This window comes from Giraffa tippelskirchi, chromosome 14 (assembly GCF_054371585.1).
Source record: "Giraffa tippelskirchi isolate mGirTip1 chromosome 14, T2T-mGirTip1v1.2.pri, whole genome shotgun sequence".
In the NCBI taxonomy this organism is placed as follows: domain Eukaryota; kingdom Metazoa; phylum Chordata; class Mammalia; order Artiodactyla; family Giraffidae; genus Giraffa; species Giraffa tippelskirchi.
Window position 1 is genome coordinate 19,721,629 of NC_137288.1, and position 11,037 is coordinate 19,732,665.

At 42.4% G+C, this 11,037-nt stretch overlaps 1 pseudogene; it reads right to left on the reverse strand.

The window, feature by feature from the left end:
• Window positions 1-846: 846 nt before the first annotated feature.
• LOC145534863 (aurora kinase C-like) lies at window positions 847-10,621 on the reverse strand (annotated as a pseudogene).
• Between the last annotated feature and the right edge of the window lie 416 nt (window positions 10,622-11,037).

Sequence of the window (11,037 nt, forward strand, 5' to 3'; positions counted from 1 at the left end):
TTGACCTTCTAACACGCAGACTATTAAAATCCTAGGCTCTGTTCTCAAAGAAGAGTTGTTACAAACAGTTCTTGCCAAGTAAAGAGGATTCTGTGTTTCTAATCCACCAAGATGTTTTAAAAAAACAGCTGTTACAGTGACTATTTAAGCTGAAGATATGTGAAGTTCTTTTATTTACAAACTTTTCATGCATAAGTACTTGTCGGGTGTTTATTTTTCAAAACCCATGTCACATCTGTCTTGCACACCGTACTCCTGATGACATTCTTTTCATCTGAAATCTAGAGATTTAGACGCATTCAGTGTTGTCACCTGCTTGCTAATGCTGTGGAGATCAACGGCATTCCGTAGGCAGACCATCTGGAGTCAATGGTCGCATCACACAGGTTGTTGAAAAGGAAGATTTTAATGGAGAGGAAGCAGGCTGGTCCAGACAGTTTCGCTCTCCTGGTGCTCCTGCTTTGAAGGCTAAGTATCAGATTTTGCAGTGTGTGATAGACACAAAAGTGATCAATCTGGTTGATGCAGCTCTACCTGAAAAGAAGTAATCTGAAAGTCACTCAGTCATGTCCAACTCTTTGCGACCCCATGGACTATACAGTCCATGGGATTCTCCAGGCCAGAATACTGGCTTGGGTAGCCTTTCCCTTCTCCAGGGGATCTTCCCAACCCAGGGATTGAACCCAGGTCTCCTGCATTGCAAGTGGATTCCTTACCAACTGAGCCACAAGGGAAGCCCTTATTAACTATCATGATGCATCTCACAAGCAAAGAAACAAAAGACAGATGTGATACCAGGGCCAAGATGTTCCACAAGCAGTCACTAAGGAATAGGGGTGGACGGGGCTAAGGAAGCCATTTGAGCAGCGGGGGCGGTACCCTCTGAAAGTGGGCCTGGACCCACGGGTGCTCCAAGACCTGGGCCAAGGGCAGCCACTCCAGGGCTGGTATCTGAGAAGCCTGGAGATCAGGTCCTGAGCCCCCAAAGGTATTGATGCAGGAAACATCTTCCTTGAGGAAGCGTCTGTAGGTCTCACTAGGGGAGGCTCCCTCAAAGGGCGGCTTTCCCACCAGAGGCTCATAGCAGAGCACCCCTAGGCACCATAGATCCACATTCTCATTGTATACTTTCCCCTTGGTCACTTCTGGGGGCAAGTAGTCCAGCGTCCCACACATCATCTTTCTCCTTAGAGAGGGTGTGTGCACAGACCAGCCAAAGTCTGCATCTTCACCTCACCCATGAGCCCCAGCAGCAGTGAATCACCTTCTTTTAATGGCAGTAGGTCAGAGCATCTGCCAACTCCTGGTGGTCCAGGGGTAAAGAATCTGCCTGCCAATGCAGGGGACACAGGTTCGATTCCTCATCTGGGAGGATTCCACATGCCACAGGGCAAGTAAGCCAGTGTGCCACAACAGAAGAGAAGTAATAGTGTTAGATTTACATGTTTGCTAGTATAGTCAGCTGTTTTTTAATAAGTTGTGGTGAAAACAGATTGACATATTTATAACTGAGGCAGAAAAAAAAGAATAGTTTTTGTCTGGTTTAAAATGAGTTTTTTTTTTTTAAGACAGCAAGTAACTCTCAAAATGGAAATTATATAAGGCTAAATGAAGGGAAAAAAAGCCATCCCCCAGTTTCATGTTACTTGACTCCCAGAAGTTATTACCCTGACTTTTTTCATGAACATATCTATAAAGAATACACCAAACACTGATTTGAACATATACACATGCTGTATGCAGATATGTAGTAAAAGGGGGTTTCTGTGGTGGCTCAGTGGTAAATAATCTGCCAGCAGCAGAGGAGATGTGAGTTCCACCCTTGGATTGGGAAGATCCCCTAGAGAAGGGAATGGCAATGGCAACCCGCACCAGTATTCTTGCCTGGGAAATCCCATGGACAGAGGAGCCTGGTGGGCTATAGTCCATGGGGTTGCAAGAGTCACATACAGCTTAAGAGACTAAATCACCACCACCACCATGGAGAAAAGGAGAAATTTTGTTTCTTCTATTTCCTATATCAAAACTGACAGGCATTTTAAAAAGTGCTCTATGAGCTACACTGGACTTATTACCATTAAAACAGCATGCCTTTTTTCCTTAAATAAGAGGCAACAATTTCAAAGAGAGGTTGGTAGGGACTCCCTAGAGTGCTTAATAAATCATCTTGAATCTAATAGAATCTCATCTCTTTCCACATATAAGAAAGTTCACCTGCTGATACATGTGGGCCTGGACCACCTTATTCTGGGCACTGGAGAAAGCCTGGAGCTGGGAGCGGGGAATTCATATTTGTGTATCAGTCCCAATGAACTGATTGGCAAATTACTTCTCCGTTTTGAGCCTCATTTTCTTCAGCTCTAAATTAAGGACATAGGCTAAAACAGATCACCCAAATCCATTACAAAGAGTCAGGAATCAAAGGGCATAAAGTTTCATCCAAGCAAGATGAGTAAGCTCTAGAGATCAGGTCCACCACGGTGCCTGGGGTCAACAGAGATCCACAACACACTTTGACGTTTGTTAAGAGGGTGGAGCTTAGAGATTCTCGCCTGCAGAATCCCATGGACAGAGGAGCCTGGCGGGCTGCTTCCGTGGGGTCACAAAGAGTTGGACATGACTGAGCAACTAACACTTTCACTTTCACATATGTGTGTGTGTGTGTGTGTGTGTGTGTGTGTGTGTGTGTACATTGTTGTTTAGTCGCTAAGTTGACCCCATGGACTGTAGCCCGCCATGCTTCTCTGTCCATGGGATTCTCCAGGCAAGAATACTGGAGTGGGTCGCCAATTCCTCCTTCAGGGGATCTTCCCAATCCAGGAATTGAGCTCACATCTCCTGCATTGGCAAGCAGATTCTTTACCACTGAGCCAGCTGGAATCCCATATATGGATATATAAATATGTACAACTGAATCACTTTATTGTACAGCAGAAACTAACACAACATTGTAAATCAACTATACTTCAATTTTTAAAAAAGAGGATAGAGCTCATGTTCAGTGTTCATTCCATGATAACATTTCAAAAAAGATGCTGAGAATGGTGTGTAGTAAGAATGGACTGAATGAATTTCACTTTGACTTTTCCAAGTGCTCCTTCTGTGCTTAGTCTGAGCACCTGTGAGCTCAGGGGCTCCCCCCGCTCCTCAGGACCTGTGCCCTGTATGAGCCTGACCATCTGCTCTGCAGGGATCCCGATCTGGCCCGAGGTGGTGGTCACTAGCGTCCAAACCATCTCTATGCTAATAGGATCCCTCCAGAAAGGATGCCAGAGACAACCCTGGTTGACTGGATGCTGAGGCCCTGGAATGACTTGAATAATTGACCAGGCCATTTCAGGCAAAAAACCACAACGTTTTGTCTATTATTTTTGAAGTGTGTGCCTTTTGGGGGACACAGGGCACATCCTTCGAGTATGTCGGGGGGCTGGGAGTCAGGAAGCTTGGCGTCCTCTCTTTCCTTGCACTGCTTCTGGGACCCTGGATAGAAACAGGCCACCCTCCTTCAATAAACAAGCCCCCTAACACCGTCTGGATACTCTGTGTGCGTGCTTAGTCACTCAGGTGTGTCCTACTCTTTGCGACCCCATGGACTGTAGCCCATCAGGCTCCTCTGTCCACGGGATTTCCCACATGAGAATACTGAAGTGGGTGCCATTTCCTTCTCCAGGAGATATTCCTGACCCAGGGATTGAACCCATGTGTCCTGTGTCTCCTGCAGTGGCAGAAGGATTCTTTACCACTGAGCCACCTGGGAAGCCCATCTGACCACCGTCCTTGGTACTTATTATTCCATGTGTTTAAGCACCTGAAGGTGAGACAATCCCACCAAAAGCAGCTCTCTGGATCGAGTCATTCAGGAAGAGAGCTGGAGCAATTTCCCTCCAGTCTGAAAATGTGTTAAGGAGAAACAGACAAAGGCACTCTTGCGGTGGCATCAATAATTTAAGTGTTGGCATGATATCCAGGGACTTTTTGTCATGATTCACATCCCGGGCAGAAGAAAGTGATGAAAATTGTAGGTGTGTCATCCAAGTGCCTGACTGATGTGATAATCAATAGAGAAGAAGCAAGTAGGGGAAAGCACAGGGAGATGATTAAGGACACAGAGTATAAAACTGTGAATTCATTTCAGCTTTAAAATGCGCTGAGGTTCGAATAGCACAGCTAGTTTGGGGACCTGGGGGTGGGCAAAGACAGGGAACAAGAGTGTGAGCTTTGCGCACTGCACCGAGAAGAGATTGTTCACATTAGAAGTGGAGAGAGGTTAATGCGCACACTTGCTACAAATGTGACATGAGCGAGGCCTTGGCGTGGTTTACAGCATGGCTTCGAGCCACGTGTTTAGGTGTGGATGGTGGGAGCTACAAAAGTGCAGGGAGGGGGGACAGGATCTGGGAGATTTGAGGGGAAAGAGCCCCAGACCTCTGGTCCTTGAAGCCAAAGCCAGGCCACATCTGGCCTTGCAGCGTGGACCCAGCAGGACTCACCCAAGCGCGTCATGTCTTAATTTTCAAGACAGAGTAAGAGCTGAGCCACTGACTTAGCAAAATCCAAAATAAATACACAGAACAGCAGTGCTCCTGGCTTGGAGAAAACAAACACTGAGTGATTTGAGTGAAGAAGAGAAATTTTAACTCACTTCAAAGACCCAAAAGAAGGGTTTAGTTCATGTAGCAACTTGACGGTCTTTGGGGTTTTCCATTTATTTTTCATTAGTTAATGGAAGTAATTGCTGATCAGAGCACAATAGGTGAGCTTCCATCTTGTGCTGTGAGCGGCATCTGGCCGCGGATGCTCTTTAGAGATGGAGAGACCAGACCACGCTCTGACAGAGGCGGGTGCTACAGCTGCTTCCTGGATGGCCCATTAGGTCCGACTCTGATTTTTTTGTGATTTTCTTCATTTTCCTATTAGTGGTCCACAGAGAAGTTATTAACCTTCCTGCTCCTTTAACTGAAGATATCTTTCCTCCTAACTCCTGCAGGGTCCCTTCTGGCTCCAAACTCCTGACTTTTATCTCTGCTGGCTTGTGTGTCATAATGTATATGACAGCAATGAGCTGGTTGTCATATACATTATTTATGATGTAAGGATGTTTCACAATATTTTTTTTTCTTGCCTCGAATGATACTGACTAATTTTAGCATCACAGAATATTGGTCTCTGAAATTGTAGTTCTCTTTTTGAACCGATGCTAATGTAATTTACAAATTGGACGCTGCTGCAACTCTTCCAAAGGCTTTTTTGGTCCATAAATAAAATATACTAAGCAAGAGACAACTGTTTTGCCAGACGTACTCTACTGCTAAAAACAAGACACAAAGCTCCTATACCTATACATCATTTAACTATGCACTAAATAAACCGAGTGGTCTAAAAATGTGTTGATCAAAACAAAAGAGAGATTGCCCTCACAAAAGAGCATGAATTTAAAAACAAAAATTGAAGAGAGGGACTTTCCTGGGGGTCCAGTGACTTGGACTCCATGTTCCCAACACAGAGGCCGTGGGTTTGATCCCTGGTCAAGGAACTAGATCCTGCATGCTGCAACTAAGACCCGGCACAGCCAAATAAATATTAACAAATAAAAATAAATATCAAAAAACTGAAGAGAAAGCAGTGTGACAAGCAGGGGTTTAGGTTCTAGCACTCCTTGGTAGTAGCTTCGTTTTCAGGCTCAACCAATTTGGCATCAGCGGCTGTCTTTCCTCTTTCCGTGAACAGTGACAAAGCACTTGGGCAGTGGGATAAGGACTCCCTGGTCATCCTCCTCCCAGGACTGTGCTGGGCGTGGGCTGTGTGTTACTGTTACTGCAGGGAGATGTGTGCTTGCCTTTATGTTGCAAACTTCATAGCGACCCTGGTGGCAAGATGTGTGTAAGTCAGAATTGGATGACGGGACATTTTTTTTTCAGTGAGACTTTATTAAAAGCAATAACGGGGCATTAAATGGATCAGACTCTTCAATATCATAGTAATGGTTCTCAATGTTATTTAAAAGAATAAATATCTTTAAAAACCATACCTGGGAATTCCCTGGCAGTCCAGTGGTTAAGAGGTTAAGACTCTGTGCTTTCAGTGCCAAGGCCCTGGGTTCTATCCCTGGTCAGGGAATTATTAATAAGATCCTACAAGCTGCATGGTGCTGCCACTTACACACACACACACACACACACACACACACACACACACACAGAGAAACAAAACCTGTACCATTTAAGTATTTTCTAATACACATGGAAAGGAAGCAATCATTTTCAAAACTTCTTGCAGTGGAAAGCAGCCAACTGGGTTATGCTATATGCTCATGTGTGAAAATGGCCTGTTATTTACCCGTAGGATATCCTTAATTGCTATTTGTAAATAGTCTGCAGAGGACTTGGAGTCTTGGAAGAGACTCCTTTCGGAAGCTTGTTTGTTTCTCCCATTCCAGTCTCCCTGGTGAGATGTCTACCAGAACTCCCTTCTTCATCTTACTTTAAGTACATTCTGTTCTTACTTTTATGACTTTTGCCAGACAAATGGGAACAGAAACATCTCTGTGTGTACTCAGTTGCTCAGTCATTTTCAACTCTTTGCAGCCCCATGGACTGTGGCACACCAGGCTTCTCTGTCCATGGGATTCTCCAGACAAGAATAAAGGAGTGGGTTGCCGTTTCCTTCTTCAGGGAATCTTCCTGATCTAGGGATGGAACCCGTGTCTCCTGCATTGGCAGGCAGATTATGAATTTATCTGATCCTTAAACCAAGTGGATTCACCAATGTCAGCCTATGCTTCATGCAGATGTGAAGTCCAATGTGTGTCTCATATTTCAGATGAAATAAAATAGGTTGAGGTTTAACATTTCCTTCCTGTGTATCAGCTGGGCCACTTTGGGCTCTCCCTGAACTGTATAAACAGACTTCACACTCTGGAGACCACCATGCTCTGGAGATAAAGACACTGAATCAGTCAAATCAATCTCATTGTTTTGAAACTAGGAAGAGAGGAGGTGTCAAAGGCATAAAAAGAAAGCGTTTCATGGGAATATCTGAGAGAGCTAGAGATCATTGAAACCACATCCAAGGAGAGCCAGAGAAGTTGGAAGTTTTCCTTTTGCTGTTGATATATTTCTGCAATAAGAAATTCAGCATCATTTCTTTAGACAGCCTGGGGCAATGAAATGACATGCATTTAAACTAAAAATCTGCAACAGACTTAGCAAGCATTTTAAATGAAGATGATGCTGCATCATTTTTTTTAACTTAAGTGTGTTTCAAATGTTGTAAGTACTTTACACTAAGTAGGGAACTACTGATTTCAAAATAACAAGACAAATGTTTTATTAGGGCTACAAAAACCAAAACAGAAACCTTGCAAATAAACTTTGCTGCTTCAAATGCTATTATCCAATTTTCTACAGTGAGCAGACCCTAAAATACAATATTCCCATAAGAATAATGCAGAAAGTTCTATTTAATTTTCTCTCAGATGTCAAAGGTAACAAAAAGTGTAAAAGGAATATTTTAATGGTTAAGTTGAAATAAATGACTATCTAACTGTTAATAAAGTATTTAGTGCAGATATGTTGATAACTCAGTAGGGAAAAATAAATACTTCCTTTGTAAATGATAATTTATAAAGTACAAGCCAGTATTTTGGATAAACTGTTAATGATGTAAATTGTGCAATATGTATGCATGCCTTTCTGCTCTCAAATGGGATGTTTAAATAGGTAACACATTTATCAACTTGTGATACATCTAAATTTCTTTTATAAAATATATTTCCCATCTCCATTCATGGCAATTTTCATGCTAATTAGTATTTTTGCATTTCCACAATATGAATAAATTAGCATAAATGTCTGGCTATATGTCTAGACTATGTGTGAAAATACTTTAAAAGCTACAGATAATTTGCAGAGTTTAGTATGAGGTAGAAACCACTGTTTAACATTTATAAATATATTATGGCTGCAATAAGATTTTATTATATAAATAACATTTGTTTAATAAACTGCTGGCTACAGTTATGTGCAGATTATTAATGGTGTTTATGAATAACCCGAAGAAACTGATCAAAAAGTAAAACTGGAAAATCTCTGCAATTTTGATTCTTCGGTAAACTAACATGCTGTGCATACTTAGTCGCTCAGTTGTGTCCTACTCTGTGTGACCCTATGGACCGTAGTCCACCAGGCTCCTCTGTCCATGGGATTCTCCAGGCAAGAAAACTGGAGTCGGTTGCCATTTCCTTTTCCAAGGGATCTTCCCCATCCAGGGATTGAGCCCTCATCTCCTGCACTGCAGGCAGATTCTTTACCACTGAGCCACCCGGGAAGCCTCAATGTAAGATTATGATTGTCTATAAAGGAAAAACTTAAAATAGCATGATTAGAGATTTGAGTACAATGTAATTAGCAGGATACTAGGATATTCCTGTAGCATCTGACATATATTTGGATGCAAAACAATATAAAAAATGCAGACTTCCATGTTTGCTTAGTTCTGTGAGGAAGAGACATGTTTAGATTCTAAAATGAGTGCACGATGTTCAAGAAAAATTGAACAGTTGACACAACCGCTTAGGAATATAGTGCATGCTGTCCAAGAGAAATCTCTATGTTATTCACACAGGATTTGTATGTTTCCTGGGTGTTTGGTATTTAAAGCAGATCATTACTCTGAAGAACTTCGCTTTACCACGGGGGTATTGTTTTTTTTTCTTGGAGAGATAACTTAGGGATTCCTGAGCTTTAGTGGGAAATAACTAGGAACAATAGTAGGGGAAAAAATGGAAACAGTGACAGACTTTATTTTCTTGGGCTCCAAAATCACTGCGGATAGTGACTGCAGCCATGAAATTAAAAGACACCTACTCCTTGGAAGAAAAGCAATGATAAACCTAGACAGCATATTAAAAAGCAGAGACATCACTTTGCTGAAAAAGGTCTATCTAGTCAAAGCTTTGATTTTTCCAGTAACGTCCAACGGATGTGTGCATTGGACTATAAAGAAGGCTGAGTGCTGAAGAATTGGTGCTTTCCAACTGTGGTGTTAGAGAAGACTCTTGAGAGTCCCTTGGACTGCAAGGAGATCAAACCTGTCAATCCTAAAGGAAATCAGTCCTGAATATTCATTGGAAGGACTGATGCTGAAGTGCCAATCCTTTGGCCACCTGATGCGAAGAAGCGACTGATGGTAAAAGACCCTGATGTTGGAAAAGACTGAGGGCAGGAAGAGAAGGGGACGGCATAGGATGAGATGGTTGGATGGCATCTCATGGACATGAGTTTGAGCAAACTTCGAGAGATAGTGGAGGACAGGGAAGCCTGGAATGTTGCAGTTGATAGTGTCGCAAAGAGTCGGACACAATTTAGTGACTGAACAACAACAAAAATCTGTAAGAACACACATTAGAAGCACAGCTAGATCTATCAGCTGGTCTAGAATTTACACTTGTGTGGTGGGACTTTCATTTCCTCCTGTCCTCTTGTATGTCTTAATGAACTACAAGGCAGTTGATTTACCTGATTCCTGGAAGTTCTGGGGCTCCCGTCCAAACTTTAGTCTTCTCACCTGCTGCTCCAAGCTGTTGTCAACCTTCACAGCTCTTACTATTCTAACGTATTTATTATTTATAGGACATTGCTAAAGTTGGCATCTATTGTACTATCAAATTTTATGCTTGTATGTTTTATGTATGTTTTCATTTATTTATATTTTTATATTTTGTGTGACATTATGCATTCATTATATATTTTTTACTTTCTTTCTTCAAATCTCTGCAGTGTATATTTATAATGGATTATGTAGAGAGAGCTTCTGATACTTTTTAGCACTTTGGATAAATAGCAGAACCGTGAACGGAAACTAATATTTGTTCCATGTGTGATGTAGTCTTAGGCGCACTGTTTAGTTTGTACCTTTAAATCTTACACTAACCCTCTCAAGTAGGCACTTTAATATTTATTTCTACAAATGGTGGGGCAAAGATACTAAGCAGCAAACCCAGTGGAAGCAGACTCTCTAAGGGAGGCAAGGGCAATGCTGGCGTTTGAAATGGGTCGAGTGTATTTCCAAGTCTGAGATTTTTCCCTGTGCAAAGGCATCTCCTTTCACCCATCTGCTTAGGAAGCAATAGATTCTGATTTTACTGCCTCCTGGTTGCTAATATTTTTTATAAGCTTGCTCCTTGTAGCTCTAAGTTTCTGACACTTGAATTCCTCAGTTTAGAATCTAAACTAAGGGATGCTGACTACACATTAAAAGCATGAATTACTGTTAAATTCGAAGTTGTTTTTGTTAGTAGTGGCAGTGGTTGTGGTGGTCATGTGTTGTGCATAATTTATTGGCTTGGTTGAACTTCATTTAAGATCACAAATATTTATCTGCAAGTTTGAAGCATTTTATAAACCTGTTCTCATTGAAATTGTGAAACATATAACTCATGTAACTCATAGTTATGAACAGCTAACTCATAGTCTATGAGTTATCTGTAACTATGGGACAAACCACTTCAAAATCTGGCTTAAAGATGCCACCATTTGACTGTCCAAGACTCTGAGCTGACAGTCTGATCTGGACTCACGTGGGTACCTTTACTCTTGTGGGTGGCATCGGCCAGCTCACTCATGTGCTTGCTGTCAGCCAGTGTGTAGACAAGGAGCGGCTGGTCCCTCTCAGAGGGTCTGTCCTTGTCTAGAGTGGCTTGGACTGCTGGGCTGCTTCCCAAAAGGACCTTTCTCTCCACTTGGTGTCTTATCCTTGTTGAGACTAGCCCAGATTTGTTCACGAAGTGGCGGGAGGAACGTTCCAAGAGGGTGAGAAAGTGAGCTGAACGAGCTTCTGAAGTCAACACAGGAAAGTCACCTGTCAGTCACTCCTGCCAGATTCTCTTAGTCAAAGCAGGTCACGGGATCCGCCTGCCTGCAAGCGAGCGAGGAGACCTCACTTCTTCACAGGAGGAGGAAAGAATTTGCTAGCATTTCTATTTCACCATGAATATAGAAATTTAGAATGCAGTTATCACAATGAAGCTTTCCATCTCAA